Below are 18,841 nucleotides of genomic sequence, written 5' to 3'. Positions count from 1 at the left end.
TGTTAGATGGGGCAGGGAGAAGTTTCCTAACACTAAGCTGGACAATGACAGGAGGAGGATAATAATTCCCCCCTTTTTTTTTTTTTTTTTCTTTCTTCTGGCCGTGCGGTGGCGATTGATAAATGTTTCAGTTTTCAAAAATTCATATGTTAGTAGTTTACATTATATGATATGTGCAAATGAAAACGAATATGGTGAAGGCTGGAGGTGAGTTAGGGGGTTTGGTATGAGAGAAAAGGAGGAAGGAGGTTGACCGGTCTGGGGGAGAAAGACCTCATTCCCTATAAGGGAGTTAAAGATGTAAATCGGAGGTGGAGGAGTTTTGTTGGGGTGGTTCTAAGGGGCGGGTTAGGGAAGGGAAAGACTCAGCGTACAGAGGGACAGGATGTTTGTTTAAAGATAACCAGTAATTTTCAACATGGGAGAGGAGATTAAAATATTATGTTGGAATGTAAGGGGGCTGTCAGATAGAGGTAGAAGATACACAATGATAAAATATATGCTAGACCAGAACCCATCAATAATGTGTTTATTGGAGACGCATTTGACGAGCGACACGACAAATGTACTGAACAAGCGATGGATGCAAAAGGCGTATCACTCTACTTTTTCTAGTTATGCTAGAGGGGTCTCTGTGTTGGTCCATAGATCCGCCCTATATGAAGAAGTGGAGACATGAATAGACACAGAGGGACAATATGTAATGGTAATCTGTAAGTTGTATGGACAATTATTATGCATTGCTGCTATATATGTTCCACCGCCTTACACTAGTGTCAAAATTAGAGAGGTGAGAGAGCGTTCGGCTAAATGGGGGAATTTGCCATTCTTGTTGGTCGGTGACTTTAATAATGTCATAAATGCATATTGGGACAGGAGCAGAAACTCACGGGAGGCGAGGAGGGACGGAGCGTCAGCATTTGGTATATTTATTCATGAATTGGGGCTGGTAGACATTTGGAGGATAAGGAATTTAGGGGTGACCTGTTTTTCCTGTCACTCAGCGACCCATGGTACACTTTCCCATATAGACCTGGCCTTGGGAAATGAAATGATGGATTCTGGAATTTCAAATGTTGAATACTTAGCTAGAGTAATATCGGATCATAGTCCAATACTGGTATCTATTAAAAAACGGGGAGTAGGGGAGAGGCTAACAAGAGAATGGAAGCTACATCCGGTTTGGGTAAAAAGTATTGACATGAACGGTATAGCCAGTGAGATTCTGGAATATTTTGCCCTTAATAGAGGTAGTGCGGATCTATTGGAAGTTTGGGACGCCATGAAGGCATACCTGAGAGGCCTTTTATTTAGAGATGTTTGCCGGTGTAAGTCTCATAGTAGACAGGGGGAAATTGATTGCTTAGAGGTCTTGAAGGGAGCAGAAGCAGAGATGGTAACACAGCCCACACCAGAGAATAGGCAGAAGCTAAAAGCCGCGCAGGAAGAAGTTAATAAGGTGCTATTGGAGAAAGTAGTTAGAAAGCAGGCTTTTCAAAAAGAGAACTTTTATGTGGAAGGAGAAAAGGTGGGACATCTGTTGTCGGTGGTGACGGCAGCCCAGAGACAATCATCCTTTGTGCATTGCATTCGCACCACAATGGTAGATTTGGTTATGGAGGGGGTAGATATTCTGGACACGTTCGCAGCCTTTTATGAGGAATTATATTCTACTAGAGGGTAGATGAGACAGCGACCTAGAGGCTTTCTTAGGTACAATGACAGTACCCAAAATTACAGAGACAGAGAAACACAGTCTAGAGGGCCCTATCACACTTGAGGAGATAAAACAAAATAATCACTGATCTCGGGGAGACCAGCCAGAGAAAACACTGCCGGCAGCCAGCGAGGGCGCTCAAGACAGTGAAATCCTAGGTACATTGCCCTCGGGGAAATATGCAAATCAAAAAGGTCCGTGGAGCCTCTGTTAGGAGTCTCAACACAGAAACCAGCCAGATATCCCTCCAGGAAGGGCCCAGCCAAGAGGTAAATCTTTTTAGGAGACCACCATAACCACCATATTAAGTGGCCCTTTTAGTCAATATCCAACTTTTTGACAAGTTTAAAGATATGACAAGGGAAATACCAAGGCCAGGTATCCATCCACAGACAGCTGTTTTGGGGGTATTGCCCCTCATCAGTGTGGAGTAGAATTCTGGCCAGGTGGGAGCAATGCCTTGTAGACCAACAAGACAAAACAATCACTGATCTCGGGGAGACCAGCCAGAGAAAGCACTGCCGGCAGCCAGCGAGGGCGCTCAAGACAGTGAAATCCTAGGTACATTGCCTTCTGGGAAATATGCAAATCAAACAAGTCTGTGGAGCCTCTGTTAGGAGTCTCAATGCAGAAACCAGCCAGATATCCCTCTGGGAAGGGCCCAGCCAAGGGGTGGCTCTTTTTAGGAGACCACCATATTAAGTGGCCCTTTTTTGTCAATATCCAACTTTTTGACAAGTTTAAAGATATGACAAGGGAAATACCAAGACCAGGTATCCATCCACAGACAGCTGTTTCGGGGTATTGCCCCTCATCAGTGTGGAGTAGGATTCTGGCCAGGTGGGAGCAATGCCTAGTAGGCCAACAAGGCAAAACAATCACTGATCTCGGGGAGACCAGCCAGAGAAAACACTGCCGGCAGCCAGCGAGGGCGCTCAAGACAGTGAAATCCTAGGTACATTGCTCCCTGGGAAATATGCAAATCAAAAAAGTCTGTGGAGCCTCTGTTCGGAGTCTCAACGCAGAAACCAGCCAGATATCCCTCCAGGAAGGGCCCAGCCAAGGGGTAAATCTTTTTAGGAGACCACCATAACCACCATATTAAGTGGCCCTTTTAGTCAATATCCAACTTTTTGACAAGTTTAAAGATATGACAAGGGAAATACCAAGGCCAGGTATCCATCCACAGACAGCTGTTTCAGGGTAATACCCCTCATCAGTGTGGAGAAGGATTCTGGCTGGGTGGGAGCAATGCCTAGTAGACCAACAAAACAAAACAATCACTGATCTCGGGGAGACCAGCCAGATACCTGGTCTTGGTATTTCCCTTGTCATATCTTTAAACTTGTCAAAAAGTTGGATATTGACTAAAAGGCCCACTTAATATGGTGGTTATGGTGGTCTCCTTGGCTGGGTCCTTCCCGGAGGGATATCTGGCTGGTTTCTGTGTTGAGACTCCTAACAGAGGTTCCACAGACTTTTTTGATTTGCATATTTCCCAGGGGAAAATGTACCTAGGATTTCACTCTCTTGAGCGCCCTCGCTGGCTGCCGGCAGTGTTTTCTCTGGCTGGTCTCCCCGAGATCAGTGATTGTTTTGCCTTGTTGGCCTACTAGGCATTGCTCCCACCTGGCCAGAATCCTACTCCACACTGATGAGGGGCAATACCCCGAAACAGCTGTCTGTGGATGGATACCTGGTCTTGGTATTTCCCTTGTCATATCTTTAAACTTGTCAAAAGGTTGGATATTGAAAAAAAAGGGCCACTTAATATGGTGGTCTCCTAAAAAGAGCCACCCCTTGGCTGGGCCCTTCCCAGAGGGATATCTGGCTGGTTTCTGCGTTGAGACTCCTAACAGAGGCTCCACAGACTTGTTTGATTTGCATATTTCCCAGAAGGCAATGTACCTAGGATTTCACTGTCTTGAGCGCCCTCGCTGGCTGCCGGCAGTGTTTTCTCTGGCTGGTCTCCCCGAGATCAGTGATTGTTTTGTCTTGTTGGTCTACAAGGCATTGCTCCCACCTGGCCAGAATCCTACTCCACACTGATGAGGAACAATACCCCGAAACAGCTGTCTGTGGATGGACACCTGGCCTTGGTATTTCCCTTGTCATATCTTTAAACTTGTCAAAAAGTTGGATATTGACTAAAAGGGCCACTTAATATGGTGGTTATGGTGGTCTTCTTGGCTGGGTCCTTCAACAACAACAACAAACAGGATTTTTATAATATGGGATTATGTTTTCTGCTAAAATGGTCAATAAAAAAGAAACCCAAAATCGTAGTTCTCCTTGTAATAGAAGCCAAAATGTATTGTCATTTGGCAACGAAACCAAGAATTTTTTATCTTACAGGATGATAGGAAATTACTTAAACACTGAAAATGGATTGGTTTCACTGGGGATTGAACCCAGGATCTTCTGCGTATTAAGCAGACTTGATGACCACTACACTATGAAACCTTTGAAATCCTGCAAAGTAATGCCAATTAGAGACGAGTTTTGACCGCCAGGGGAAAAAAAACAAATATATATTTTGAAACAAACAGGATTTTTATAATATGGGATTATGTTTTCTGCTAAAATGGTCATTAAAAAAGAAACCCAAAATCGTAGTTCTCCTTGTGATAGAAGCCATAATGTATTACCATTTGGCAACGAAACCAATAATTTCATATTTTACAGGTTGATAGGAAATTACTTCAACACCGAAAACAGATTGGTTTCACTGGGGATTGAACCCAGAACGTTCTGCATGTAAAGCAGACTTGATGACCACCACACTAGAAAACCTGTGAAATCCTGCAAAGTAATGGCAATTAGAGACGAGTTTTGACTGCCAGGGAAAAAAAAAAAATAATTCGTAGTTCTGTTGGTGATGGAAGCCAAAACATCCCGATATTCAGGAACAAAGCCAAGAACTTTATATATTGCAGGTTGAATAGGGTATTATTTCAACACCATGAACAGATTGGTTTTACTGGGGATTAAACCCAGGACCTTCTGCAAGTTAAGCAGACGTGATGACCACTACACTATGAAACCTTTGAAAACCTGCAAAGTAATGGCAATTAGAGACGAGTTTTGACCGCCAGGGAAAAAAACAAATTCGTAGCTGTTGGAAGCCAAAACATCCCGTCATTCGGCAAAAAAGCCAAGAACTTCATATATTGCAGGTTGATAGGGTTTTGTTTCAACACCATGAAAAGATTGGTTTTACTGGGGATTGAACCCAGGATCTTCTGGAAGTTAAGCAGACGTGATGACCACTACACTATGAAACCTAATGGAAAGTTACTGTGTATTGGCTAGCAGAGCAGAATTGAGAATAACGGGGCCTTTTTATTGCTGAAGGAAAGTATTTTTGGTTAATGAAATATTTACAATTTTTATTACATATTTTACCAGTTTTATTCCTACAAAGGGATTTTGCTTAAATTGAAGTTTACATTGAATGTGTTACCTTTTTCAACATAGTTTAGTCGTTTGCTTTTGTATTTATGGGAACTATATATTTTGAAACAAACAGGATTTTTATAATATGGGATTATGTTTTCTGCTAAAATGGTCAATAAAAAAGAAACCCAAAATCGTAGTTCTCTTGGTGATGGAAGTCAAAATATATTATCAGTTGGCAACAAAACCAATAATTTCATATATTACAAGTCGATAGGAAATTACTTAAACACCGAAAACGGATTGGTTTCACTGGGGATTGAACCCAGGACCTTCTCTGTGTGAAGCAGACGTGATGACCACTACACTATAAAACCTGTGAAATCCTGCAAAGTAATGGCAATTAGAGACGAGTTTTGACCGCCAGGGAAAAAAAGCAAATTCGTAGCTCTGTTGGTGATGGAAGCCAAAACATCCCGTCATTCGGCAACAAAGCCAAGATCTTCATATATTGCAGGTTGATGGGGTATTATTTCAACACCAAGAACAGATGGGTTTCACTGGGGATTAAACCCAGGACCTTCTGCGTGTAAAACACACGTGATTACCACTACACTATGAAACCTGACAGAAAAATGATAGAGTATTGGCTATCGGAGCAGAATTGTAACTGACGGGGCCTTTTTATTGCTGAAGAAAAGTGTTTTTGGTTAATGAAACATTTACAATTTTTATTACATATTTTACTAGTTTTATTCCTACAAAGGGATTTTGCTTAAATTGAAGTTTATATTGAATGTGTTACTTTTTTCTACATAGTTTGGTCTTTTGCTTTTGTATTTCTGGGAACTATATTTTTTGAAACAAACAGGATTTTTATAATATGTGATTATGTTTTCTGCTAAAATGGTCAATAAAAAAGAAACCCAAAATCGTAGTTCTCTTGATGATGGAAGCCAAAATGTATTGTCATTTGGCAACGAAACCAAGAATTTCACATATTACAAGTCGATAGGAAATTACTTCAACACCAAAAACAGATTGGTTTCACTGGGGACTGAACCCAGGACCTTCTGCGTGTGAAGCAGACGTGATGACCTCTACACTATGAAACCTTTGAAATCCTGCAAAGTAATGGCAATTAGAGACGAGTTTTGACCGCCAGGGGAAAAAAAACAAATTCGTAGCTCTGTTGGTGATGGAAGCTAAAACATCCCGTTATTCGGCAACAAAGCCAAGAACTTTATATACTGCAGGTTGATAGGGGATTATTTCAACACCAAGAACACATAGGTTTCACTGGGGATTGAACCCAGGACTTTCTGCGTGTAAAGCAGACGTGATTTCCACTACACTATGAAACCTTTGAAAGCCTGCAAAGTAATGGCAATTAGAGACGAGTTTTGACCGCCAGGGAAAAAAAAAACAAATTCGTAGCTCTGATGGGGATGGAAGCCAAAACATTCCATCATTCGGTAACAAAGCCAAGAACTTCATATATTGTAGTTTAATTGAGTATTATTTCAACACCAAGAACAGATTGGTTTTACTGGGGATTGAACGCAGGACCTTCTGCGTGTTAAGCAGACGTGATGACCACTACTCTATAAAACCTGATGGAAAGTTACTGTGTATTGGCTAGCAGAGCAGAAATGTGACTGACGGGGCCTTTTTATTGCTGAAGGAAAGTAATTTTGGTTAATGAAACATTTACAATTTGTATTACATATTTTACCAGTTTTATTCCTACAAAGGGATTTTGCTTAAAAGGAAGTTTACATTGAATGTGTTACCTTTTTCAACATAGTTTAGTTGTTTGCTTTTGTATTTAAAGGAACTATATATTTTGAAACAAACAGGATTTATATAATATGGGATTATGTTTTCTGCTAAAATGGTCAATAAAAAAGAAACCCAAAATCCTAGTTCTCTTGGTGAGGGAAGCCAAAATATATTAACAGTTGGCAACAAAACCAAGAATTTCATATATTACAGGTTGATAGAAAATTACTTCAATAGCGAAGACGGCTTGTTTTTACTGGGGATTGAACCCAGGACCTTCTGCGTGTGAAGTAGACGTGATGACCACTCCACTATGAAACCTGTGAAATACTGCAAAGTAATGGCATTTAGAGACGAATTTTGACCGCCAGGGGAAAAAAAAAAAATAATTTGTAGTTCTGTTTGTGATGGAAGCCAAAACATCCCGTCATTCGGCAACAATGCCGACAACTTCATATATTGTAGTTGGATAGCGTATTATTTCAACACTAAGAACAGATTGGTTTCACTGTGGATTGAACCCAGGACCTTCTGCGTGTTAAGCAGACGTGATTTCCACTACACTACGAAACCTTAGAAAGCCTGCAAAGTAATGGCAATTAGAGACGAGTTTTGACCGCCAGGAAAAAAAAAAACAAATTCGTAGCTCTGTTGGGGATGGAAGCCAAAACATCCCATCATTCGGCAACAAAGCCAAGAACTTCATATATTGTAGTTTAATTGAGTATTATTTCAACACCAAGAACAGATTGGTTTTACTGGGGATTGAACGCAGGACCTTCTGCGTGTTAAGCAGACGTGATGACCACTACTCTATGAAACCTGATGGAAAGGTACTGTGTATTGGCTAGCAGAGCAGAATTGTGACTGACGGGGCCTTTTTATTGCTGAAGGAAAGTATTTTTGGTTAATGAAACATTTACAATTTTTATTACATATTTTACCAGTTTTATTCCTACAAAGGGATTTTGCTTAAAAGGAAGTTTACATTGAATGTGTTACTTTTTTCCACATAGTTTAGTTGTTTGCTTTTGTATTTAAAGGAACTATATATTTTGAAACAAACAGGATTTTTATAATATGGGATTATGTTTTCTGCTAAAATGGTCAATAAAAAAGAAACCTAAAATCGTAGTTTTCTTGGTGATGGAGGCAAAAATATATTATCAGTTGGCAACAAAACAAAGAATTTCATATGTTACAGGTTGATAGCAAATTACTTCAACAGCGAAAACGGCTTGTTTTTACTGGGGATTGAACCCAGGATCTTTTTATTGCTGAAGGAAAGTATTTTTGGTTAATGAAACATTTACAATTATTATTACATATTTTACCAGTTTTATTCCTACAAAGGGATTTTGCTTAAATTGAAGTTTATATTGAATGTGTTACTTTTTTCTCCATAGTTTGGTCTTTTGCTTTTGTATTTATGGGAACTATATATTTTGAAACAAATAGGATTTTTTTAATATGGGATTATGTTTTCTGCTAAAATGGTCAATAAAAAAGAAACCCAAAATCGTAGTTCTCTTTGTGATGGAAGCCAAAATGTATTGTCATTTGGCAACGAAACCAAGAATTTCACATATTACAAGTCGATAGGAAATTACTTCAACACCAAAAACAGATTGGTTTCACTGGGGATTGAACCCAGGACCTTCTGCGTGTGAAGCAGACGTGATGACCACTACACTATGAAACCTTTGAAATCCTGCAAAGTAATGGCAATTAGAGACGAGTTTTGACCGCCAGGGGAAAAAAAACAAATTCGTAGCTCTGTTGGTGATGGAAGCTAAAACATTCCGTTATTTGGCAACAATGCCAAGAACTTTATATACTGCAGGTTGATAGGGGATTATTTCAACACCAAGAACACATGGGTTTCACTGGGGATTGAACCCAGGACCTTCTGCGTGTAAAGCAGACGTGATTTCCACTACACTATGAAACCTTTGAAAGCCTGCAAAGTAATGGCAATTAGAGACGAGTTTTGACTGCCAGGGAAAAAAAAAACAAATTCGTAGCTCTGTTGGGGATGGAAGCCAAAACATCCCATCATTCGGCAACAAAGCCAAGAACTTCATATATTGTAGTTTAATTGAGTATTATTTCAACACCAAGAACAGTTTGGTTTTACTGGGGATTGAACGCAGGACCTTCTGCGTGTTAAGCAGACGTGATGACCACTACTCTATGAAACCTGATGGAAAGTTACTGTGTATTGGCTAGCAGAGCAGAATTGTGACTGACAGGGCCTTTTTATTGCTGAAGGAAAGTATTTTTGGTTAATGAAACATTTACAATTTTTATTACATATTTTACCAGTTTTATTCCTACAAAGGGATTTTGCTTAAATTGAAGTTTATATTGAATGTGTTACTTTTTTCTCCATAGTTTGGTCTTTTGCTTTTGTATTTATGGGAACTATATATTTTGAAACAAATAGGATTTTTATAATATGGGATTATGTTTTCTGTTAAAATGGTCAATAAAAAAGAAACCCAAAATCGTAGTTCTCTTTGTGATGGAAGCCAAAATGTATAATCATTTGGTAACGAAACCAAGAATTTCACATATTACAAGTCAATAGGAAATTACTTCAACATCAAAGACAGATTGGTTTCACTGGGGATTGAACCCAGGACCTTCTGCGTGTGAAGCAGACTTGATGACCACTACACTATGAAACCTTTGAAATCCTGCAAAGTAATGGCAGTTAGAGACGAGTTTTGACCGCCAGGGGAAAAAAAACAAATTCGTAGCTCTGTTGGTGATGGAAGCTAAAACATTCCGTTATTCGGCAACAATGCCAAGAACTTTATATACTGCAGGTTGATAGGGGATTATTTCAACACCAAGAACACATGGGTTTCACTGGGGATTGAACCCAGGACCTTCTGCGTGTAAAGCAGACATGATTTCCACTACACTATGAAACCTTTGAAAGCCTGCAAAGTAATGGCAATTAGAGACGAGTTTTGACTGCCAGGGAAAAAAAAAACAAATTCGTAGCTCTGTTGGGGATGGAAGCCAAAACATCCCATCATTCGGCAACAAAGCCAAGAACTTCATATATTGTAGTTTAATTGAGTATTATTTCAACACCAAGAACAGTTTGGTTTTACTGGGGATTGAACGCAGGACCTTCTGCGTGTTAAGCAGACGTGATGACCACTACTCTATGAAACCTGATGGAAAGTTACTGTGTATTGGCTAGCAGAGCAGAATTGTGACTGACAGGGCCTTTTTATTGCTGAAGGAAAGTATTTTTGGTTAATGAAACATTTACAATTTTTATTACATATTTTACCAGTTTTATTCCTAGAAAGGGATTTTGCTTAAATTGAAGTTTATATTGAATGTGTTACTTTTTTCTCCATAGTTAGGTCTTTTGCTTTTGTATTTATGGGAACTATATATTTTGAAACAAATAGGATTTTTATAATATGGGATTATGTTTTCTGCTAAAATGGTCAATAAAAAAGAAACCCAAAATCGTAGTTCTCTTTGTGATGGAAGCCAAAATGTATTGTCATTTGGCAACGAAAGCAAGAATTTCACATATTACAAGTCAATAGGAAATTACTTCAACACCAAAGACAGATTGGTTTCACTGGGGATTGAACCCAGGAACTTCTGCGTGTGAAGCAGACGTGATGACCACTACACTATGAATCCTTTGAAATCCTGCAAAGTAATGGCAGTTAGAGACGAGTTTTGACCGCCAGGGAAAAAAAAACAAATTCGTAGCTCTGTTGGTGATGGAAGCTAAAACATTCCGTTATTCAGCAACAATACCAAGAACTTTATATACTGCAGGTTGATAGGGTATTATTTCAACACCAAGAACACATGGGTTTCACTGGGGATTGAACCCAGGACCTTCTGCGTGTAAAGCAGAAGTGATTTCCACTACACTATGAAACCTGTGAAAGTCTGCAAAGTAATGGCAATTAGAGACGAGTTTTGACCGCCAGGGAAAAAAAAAACAAAATCGTAGCTCTGTTGGGGATGGAAGCCAAAACATCCCATCATTCAGCAACAAAGCCATGAACTTCATATATTGTAGTTTAATTGAGTATTATTTCAACACCAAGAACAGATTGGTTTTACTGGGGATTGAACGCAGGACCTTCTGCGTGTTAAGCAGACGTGATGACCACTACTCTATGAAACCTGATGGAAAGTTACTGTGTATTGGCTAGCAGAGCAGAATTGTGACTGACAGGGCCTTTTTATTGCTGAAAGAAAGTATTTTTGGTTAATGAAACATTTACAAGTTTTATTACATATTTTACCAGTTTTATTCCTACAAAGGGATTTTGCTTAAAAGGAAGTTTACATTAAATGTGTTACTTTTTTCCACATAGTTTAGTTGTTTGCTTTTGTATTTAAAGGAACTATATATTTTGAAACAAACAGGATTTTTATAATATGGGATTATGTTTTCTGCTAAAATGGTCAATAAAAAAGAAACCCAAAATCGTAGTTCTCTTGGTGAGGGAAGCCAAAATATATTATCAGTTGGCAACAAAACCAAGAATTTCATATATTACAGGTTGATAGCAAATTACTTCAACAGCGAAAACGGCTTGTTTTTACTGGGGATTGAACTCAGGACCTTTTGCGTGTGAAGTAGACGTGATGACCACTCCACTATGAAACCTGTGAAATCCTGCGAAGTAATGGCATTTAGAGACGAGTTTTGACCGCCAGGGGAAAAAAAAAAATAATTTGTAGTTCTGTTTGTGATGGAAGCCAAAACATACCGTCATTCGGCAACAATGCCGAGAACTTCATATATTGTAGTTGGATAGCATATTATTTCAACACTAAGAACAGATTGGTTTCACTGGGGATTGAACCCAGGACCTTCTGCGTGTTAAGTAGAGTTGAGCGCGGTTCGTGGTTCGTGGTTCTCCAGTTCTAGGCTCGAGTGATTTTGGGGCATGTTCTAGATCGAACTAGAACTCGAGCTTTTTGCAAAAGCTCGATAGTTCTAGAAACGTTCGAGAACGGTTCTAGCAGCAAAAAAACAGCTAAATCCTAGCTTGGTTTCTGCTGTAATAGTGTAAGTCACTCTGTGAATCACACTATTATGACATTTCAATGTATAGTGTGCGTGAACAGCGCCTTCAGATCACTGTGTTTCTATAATTTTTTTTTTTCTTGTCTTCCTTCCCTAAGCGCACGCGTCTTGTGGGGCGGGCCAGCATGTCAGCCAATCCCAGACACACACACAGCTAAGTGGACTTTTAGCCAGAGAAGCAACGACATGTGTGATAGGATGTCCATGTCACATGTCCCTGCATTATAAAACCGGACATTTTCCTCCAGGACGCCATTATCTCTTCTGCGTCTTTGGTGTCAGACATCACTGTCGCAGCTCCTTCCTGAGTCCTATCACTGATACAGCTGTATGCGCTCCATACACAGCGCTGGACAGCTTAGGGAGAGCACTTTCTAGCAGTCCTTTTAAGGGCTCAAACCGGCAGGGTCAGAGTTAAGGTGACAGGTCCTGAAAACAGCGCCAGCGTCTGTGTAGCCAAGGTCAGGGATTTCCTCGCTGCATTCCCTATTAGGAGGGATAGAAAGGCAGGCTTCCATTCCTCTATCCAGAGCCCCAAAATCCTGGCACTGTACCCTCCTGTCCTCTGCACACTCCAACACATAACTAAGCCATTATACTAGCAAACACTCAGTGTACCTAGTGGCATCCTATACGTGGCTATTGGACTTTGCTATAGTCCCACTAGTGCAAAGACATTTGCAGAGCGCGTCTGCCTGCATTGCACACTCCACCTCATTATAACTAAGCCATTATACTAGCAAACACTCAGTGTACCTAGTGGCATCCTATACGTGGCTATTGGACTTTGCTATAGTCACACTAGTGCAAAGACATTTGCAGCACCTCTACCTGCATTGCACACTCCAACTCATGATAACTAAGCCATTATACTAGCAAACACTCAGTGTACCTAGTGGCATCCTATACGTGGCTATTGGACTTTGCTATAGTCACACTAGTGCAAAGACATTTGCAGAGCGCGTTTGCCTGCATTGCACACTCCAACTCATTATAACTAAGCCATTATACTAGCAAACACTCAGTGTACCTAGTGGCATCCTATACGTGGCTATTGGACTTTGCTATAGTCACACTAGTGCAAAGACATTTGCAGAGCGCGTCTGCCTGCATTGCACACTCCAACTCATTATAGCTAAGCCATTATACTAGCAAACACTCAGTGTACCTAGTGGCATCCTATACGTGGCTATTGGACTTTGCTATAGTCACACTAGTGCAAAGACATTTGCAGCACCTCTACCTGCATTGCACACTCCAACTCATGATAACTAAGCCATTATACTAGCAAACACTCAGTGTACCTAGTGGCATCCTATACGTGGCTATTGGACTTTGCTATAGTCACACTAGTGCAAAGACATTTGCAGAGCGCGTCTGCCTGCATTGCACACTCCAACTCATTATAACTAAGCCATTATACTAGCAAACACTCAGTGTACCTAGTGGCATCCTATACGTGGCTATTGGACTTTGCTATAGTCACACTAGTGCAAAGACATTTGCAGAGCGCGTCTGCCTGCATTGCACACTCCAACTCATTATAACTAAGCCATTATACTAGCAAACACTCAGTGTACCTAGTGGCATCCTATACGTGGCTATTGGACTTTGCTATAGTCACACTAGTGCAAAGACATTTGCAGCACCTCTACCTGCATTGCACACTCCAACTCATGATAACTAAGCCATTATACTAGCAAACACTCAGTGTACCTAGTGGCATCCTATACGTGGCTATTGGACTTTGCTATAGTCACACTAGTGCAAAGACATTTGCAGCACCTCTACCTGCATTGCACACTCCAACTCATTATAACTAAGCCATTATACTAGCAAACACTCAGTGTACCTAGTGGCATCCTATACGTGGCTATTGGACTTTGCTATAGTCACACTAGTGCAAAGACATTTGCAGCACCTCTACCTGCATTGCACACTCCAACTCATGATAACTAAGCCATTATACTAGCAAACACTCAGTGTACCTAGTGGCATCCTATACGTGGCTATTAAACTTTGCTATAGTCACACTAGTGCAAAGATATTTGCAGAGCGCGTCTACCTGCATTGCACACTCCAACTCATGATAACTAAGCCATTATATTAGCAAACACTCAGTGTACCTAGTGGCATTCTATACGTGGCTATTGGACTTTGCTATAGTCACACTAGTGCAAAGACATTTGCAGAGCGCGTCTGCCTGCATTGCACACTCCAACTCATTATAACTAAGCCATTATACTAGCAAACACTCAGTGTACCTAGTGGCATCCTATACGTGGATATTGGACTTTGCTATAGTCACACTAGTGCAAAGACATTTGCAGCACCTCTACCTGCATTGCACACTCCAACTCATGATAACTAAGCCATTATATTAGCAAACACTCAGTGTACCTAGTGGCATTCTATACGTGGCTATTGGACTTTGCTATAGTCACACTAGTGCAAAGACATTTGCAGAGCGCGTCTGCCTGCATTGCACACTCCAACTCATTATAACTAAGCCATTATACTAGCAAACACTCAGTGTACCTAGTGGCATCCTATACGTGGATATTGGACTTTGCTATAGTCACACTAGTGCAAAGACATTTGCAGCACCTCTACCTGCATTGCACACTCCAACTCATGATAACTAAGCCATTATACTAGCAAACACTCAGTGTATCTAGTGGCATCCTAAACGTGGCTATTGGACATTTGTCTAGTCACACTAGTGCAAAGACATTTGCAGCACCTCTACCTGCATTGCACACTCCAACTCATTATAACTAAGCCATTATACTAGCAAACACTCAGTGTACCTAGTGGCATCCTATACGTGGCTATTGGACTTTGCTATAGTCACACTAGTGCAAAGACATTTGCAGCACCTCTACCTGCATTGCACACTCCAACTCATGATAACTAAGCCATTATACTAGCAAACACTCAGTGTACCTAGTGGCATCCTATACGTGGCTATTGGACTTTGCTATAGTCACACTAGTGCAAAGACATTTGCAGAGCGCGTCTACCTGCATTGCACACTCCAACTCATGATAACTAAGCCATTATACTAGCAAACACTCAGTGTACCTAGTGGCATCCTATACGTGGCTATTGGACTTTGCTATAGTCACACTAGTGCAAAGACATTTGCAGAGCCCGTCTGCCTGCATTGCACACTCCAACTCATTATAACTAAGCCATTATACTAGCAAACACTCAGTGTACCTAGTGGCATCCTATACGTGGCTATTGGACTTTGCTATAGTCACACTAGTGCAAAGACATTTGCAGCACCTCTACCTGCATTGCACACTCCAACTCATGATAACTAAGCCATTATACTAGCAAACACTCAGTGTACCTAGTTGCATCCTATACGTGGCTATTGGACTTTGCTATAGTCACACTAGTGCAAAGACATTTGCAGCACCTCTACCTGCATTGCACACTCCAACTCATGATAACTAAGCCATTATACTAGCAAACACTCAGTGTACCTAGTGGCATCCTATACGTGGCTATTGGACTTTGCTATAGTCACACTAGTGCAAAGACATTTGCAGAGCGCGTCTACCTGCATTGCACACTCCAACTCGTGATAACTAAGCCATTACACTAGCAAACACTCAGTGTACCTAGTGGCATTCTATACGTGGCTATTGGACTTTGCTATAGTCACACTAGTGCAAAGACATTTGCAGAGCGCGTCTGCCTGCATTGCACACTCCAACTCATTATAGCTAAGCCATTATACTAGCAAACACTCAGTGTACCTAGTGGCATCCTATACGTGGCTATTGGACTTTGCTATAGTCACACTAGTGCAAAGACATTTGCAGCACCTCTACCTGCATTGCACACTCCAACTCATGATAACTAAGCCATTATACTAGCAAACACTCAGTGTACCTAGTGGCATCCTATACGTGGCTATTGGACTTTGCTATAGTCACACTAGTGCAAAGACATTTGCAGAGCGCGTCTGCCTGCATTGCACACTCCAACTCATTATAACTAAGCCATTATACTAGCAAACACTCAGTGTACCTAGTGGCATCCTATACGTGGCTATTGGACTTTGCTATAGTCACACTAGTGCAAAGACATTTGCAGAGCGCGTCTGCCTGCATTGCACACTCCAACTCATTATAACTAAGCCATTATACTAGCAAACACTCAGTGTACCTAGTGGCATCCTATACGTGGCTATTGGACTTTGCTATAGTCACACTAGTGCAAAAACATTTGCAGCACCTCTACCTGCATTGCACACTCCAACTCATGATAACTAAGCCATTATACTAGCAAACACTCAGTGTACCTAGTGGCATCCTATACGTGGCTATTGGACTTTGCTATAGTCACACTAGTGCAAAGACATTTGCAGCACCTCTACCTGCATTGCACACTCCAACTCATTATAACTAAGCCATTATACTAGCAAACACTCAGTGTACCTAGTGGCATCCTATACGTGGCTATTGGACTTTGCTATAGTCACACTAGTGCAAAGACATTTGCAGCACCTCTACCTGCATTGCACACTCCAACTCATGATAACTAAGCCATTATACTAGCAAACACTCAGTGTACCTAGTGGCATCCTATACGTGGCTATTGGACTTTGCTATAGTCACACTAGTGCAAAGACATTTGCAGATCGCGTCTGCCTGCATTGCACACTCCAACTCATTATAACTAAGCCATTATACTAGCAAACACTCAGTGTACCTAGTGGCATCCTATACGTGGCTATTGGACTTTGCTATAGTCACACTAGTGCAAAGACATTTGCAGAGCGCGTCTGCCTGCATTGCACACTCCAACTCATTATAACTAAGCCATTATACTAGCAAACACTCAGTGTACCTAGTGGCATCCTATACGTGGCTATTGGACTTTGCTATAGTCACACTAGTGCAAAGACATTTGCAGCACCTCTACCTGCATTGCACACTCCAACTCATGATAACTAAGCCATTATACTAGCAAACACTCAGTGTACCTAGTGGCATCCTAAACGTGGCTATTGGACATTTGTCTAGTCACACTAGTGCAAAGACATTTGCAGCACCTCTACCTGCATTGCACACTCCAACTCATTATAACTAAGCCATTATACTAGCAAACACTCAGTGTACCTAGTGGCATCCTATACGTGGCTATTGGACTTTGCTATAGTCACACTGGTGCAAAGACATTTGCAGCACCTCTACCTGCATTGCACACTCCAACTCATGATAACTAAGCCATTATACTAGCAAACACTCAGTGTACCTAGTGGCATCCTATACGTGGCTATTGGACTTTGCTATAGTCACACTAGTGCAAAGACATTTGCAGAGCGCGTCTACCTGCATTGCACACTCCAACTCATGAAAACTAAGCCATTATACTAGCAAACACTCAGTGTACCTAGTGGCATCCTATACGTGGCTATTGGACTTTGCTATAGTCACACTAGTGCAAAGACATTTGCAGAGCCCGTCTGCCTGCATTGCACACTCCAACTCATTATAACTAAGCCATTATACTAGCAAACACTCAGTGTACCTAGTGGCATCCTATACGTGGCTATTGGACTTTGCTATAGTCACACTAGTGCAAAGACATTTGCAGCACCTCTACCTGCATTGCACACTCCAACTCATGATAACTAAGCCATTATACTAGCAAACACTCAGTGTACCTAGTGGCATCCTATACGTGGCTATTGGACTTTGCTATAGTCACACTAGTGCAAAGACATTTGCAGCACCTCTACCTGCATTGCACACTCCAACTCATGATAACTAAGCCATTATACTAGCAAACACTCAGTGTACCTAGTGGCATCCTATACGTGGCTATTGGACTTTGCTATAGTCACACTAGTGCAAAGACATTTGCAGAGCGCGTCTACCTGCATTGCACACTCCAACTCGTGATAACTAAGCCATTACACTAGCAAACACTCAGTGTACCTAGTGGCATTCTATACGTGGCTATTGGACTTTGCTATAGTCACACTAGTGCAAAGACATTTGCAGAGCGCGTCTGCCTGCATTGCACACTCCAACTCATTATAACTAAGCCATTATACTAGCAAACACTCAGTGTACCTAGTGGAATCCTATACGTGGCTATTGGACTTTGCTATAGTCACACTAGTGCAAAGACATTTGCAGAGCGCGTCTGCCTGCATTGCACACTTCAACTCATTATAACTAAGCCATTATACTAGCAAACACTCAGTGTACCTAGTGGCATCCTATACGTGGCTTTTGGACTTTGCTATAGTCACACTAGTGCAAACACATTTGCAGAGCGCGTCTGCCTGCATTGCACACTCCAACTCATTATAACTAAGCCATTATACTAGCAAACACTCAGTGTACCTAGTGGCATCCTATACGTGGCTATTGGACTTTGCTATAGTCACACTAGTGCAAAGACATTTGCAGCACCTCTACCTGCATTGCACACTCCAACTCATGATAACTAAGCCATTATACTAGCAAACACTCAGTGTACCTAGTGGCATCCTATACGTGGCTATTGGACTTTGCTATAGTCACACTAGTGCAAAGACATTTGCAGCACCTCTACCTGCATTGCACACTCCAACTCATGATAACTAAGCCATTATACTAGCAAACACTCAGTGTACCTAGTGGCATCCTATACGTGGCTATTGGACTTTGCTATAGTCACACTAGTGCAAAGACATTTGCAGAGCGCGTCTACCTACATTGCACACTCCAACTCGTGATAACTAAGCCATTACACTAGCAAACACTCAGTGTACCTAGTGGCATTCTATACGTGGCTATTGGACTTTGCTATAGTCACACTAGTGCAAAGACATTTGCAGAGCGCGT

The 18,841-nt window shown here is 41.1% G+C and overlaps 6 non-coding genes across 6 annotated transcripts; all 6 read right to left on the bottom strand.

Moving 5' to 3' along the window:
- Positions 1–4,107: 4,107 nt before the first annotated feature.
- TRNAI-AAU (transfer RNA isoleucine (anticodon AAU)) lies at positions 4,108–4,180 on the bottom strand. Its single transcript has one exon. It is a non-coding gene; the product is annotated as a tRNA-Ile (tRNA).
- Positions 4,181–6,404: 2,224 nt separating this feature from the next.
- On the bottom strand, positions 6,405–6,477 carry TRNAV-UAC (transfer RNA valine (anticodon UAC)). The gene has a single exon. It is a non-coding gene; the product is annotated as a tRNA-Val (tRNA).
- Positions 6,478–8,524: 2,047 nt separating this feature from the next.
- On the bottom strand, positions 8,525–8,597 carry TRNAV-CAC (transfer RNA valine (anticodon CAC)). Its single transcript has one exon. It is a non-coding gene; the product is annotated as a tRNA-Val (tRNA).
- Positions 8,598–8,773: 176 nt separating this feature from the next.
- TRNAV-UAC (transfer RNA valine (anticodon UAC)) lies at positions 8,774–8,846 on the bottom strand. The gene has a single exon. It is a non-coding gene; the product is annotated as a tRNA-Val (tRNA).
- A 915-nt stretch (positions 8,847–9,761) lies between these two features.
- Positions 9,762–9,834, bottom strand: TRNAV-UAC (transfer RNA valine (anticodon UAC)). The gene has a single exon. It is a non-coding gene; the product is annotated as a tRNA-Val (tRNA).
- A 915-nt stretch (positions 9,835–10,749) lies between these two features.
- Positions 10,750–10,822, bottom strand: TRNAV-UAC (transfer RNA valine (anticodon UAC)). The gene has a single exon. It is a non-coding gene; the product is annotated as a tRNA-Val (tRNA).
- Positions 10,823–18,841: the final 8,019 nt, after the last annotated feature.

This window comes from Anomaloglossus baeobatrachus, chromosome 2, assembly GCF_048569485.1.
Source record: "Anomaloglossus baeobatrachus isolate aAnoBae1 chromosome 2, aAnoBae1.hap1, whole genome shotgun sequence".
Classification (NCBI taxonomy): domain Eukaryota; kingdom Metazoa; phylum Chordata; class Amphibia; order Anura; family Aromobatidae; genus Anomaloglossus; species Anomaloglossus baeobatrachus.
The sequence above is the reverse complement of the archived record's forward strand: the minus strand, read 5'-3'. Positions and strand labels throughout refer to the sequence as shown.